The following is a 1,010-nucleotide window of genomic DNA, read 5'->3' as shown; positions in this document are numbered from 1 at the left end:
AAATCTTGGTGCTCATGGTACACACAAATAAACAGATAATTGTGGAGAGACTGGGCAATGTACCTATTGCTACAGACCCAGAATCTGTTGAGTGCCTTGTGAAGACAATTCATTGCAACCCTTTGTTGTCCATAGGTGAGTTAATTAGACTCCTTTATGAACAGGTAGTGACTGATGGTCGTCTATTTCAGTGGACTCTAAAGAAGAGAGACTACTACCTGTCAGCTGTGGAAAGGTAGTAAGAACCCATGTCTCAGAAATGGACAATTTCAAGTGAAGGTGAAGATGATGTAGTAAAATGAACAACAATTCAAATAGGGGGGGAGAGATTTACACCTATAAGCAATATCTTTTCTGTCTAGAACTTCAGCTGTAGAGATTCCTGGAGTACAGACACATTGTCCAGATCACAGCAAAGCTACTAGCTAGTTTGGGACTACCCAGGTTTAGAGATATGAGACTGTAGTTCTGATAAAGACTCTGACTATCCTATACCCTTAACTAATTCAAGAGCAGCAGATTGGTCAATATGTCTCAGAAAGTTTGGACTATTTGACTTGTGACCAGATTGATGTAGGATATTATAAGGAATCTGTAGCTAAATGGGAGTATTCATGTTTACTCATATAATGTGCACCTTGCATGTAATGACACATGATCACTGAAGTACATGTTAATTACTGTATTTTTTAGTATGCTGAAAAAATATTTTATAGTTCATATTTATTTAATCATGAAAAATTATGGACATATTGTAGATTCACCTGTTTGTAGCTATACATAGCTACAATACTTGTTATTTTAGAGGACCTATTTCCTTTAAAAAAAAATTTATAACCCCACTATCTAGCACAGGGTATGGCACATAAAAGGACCCTAATAAGTACTTGTTCATTGTTTTGCACATATCCTGCTGCTTCTGCATATTGTGTAGAACTCCTGAGGTTATTATTGTTTGAATTTTGCTTTTATTCTCTGCTAGGATCAATTCAGGCCAGTCCAGCAATTCA

Source organism: Dromiciops gliroides, chromosome 5 (assembly GCF_019393635.1).
Source record: "Dromiciops gliroides isolate mDroGli1 chromosome 5, mDroGli1.pri, whole genome shotgun sequence".
Classification (NCBI taxonomy): Eukaryota; Metazoa; Chordata; class Mammalia; order Microbiotheria; family Microbiotheriidae; genus Dromiciops; species Dromiciops gliroides.
Note: the sequence above shows the minus strand (reverse complement) of the source record.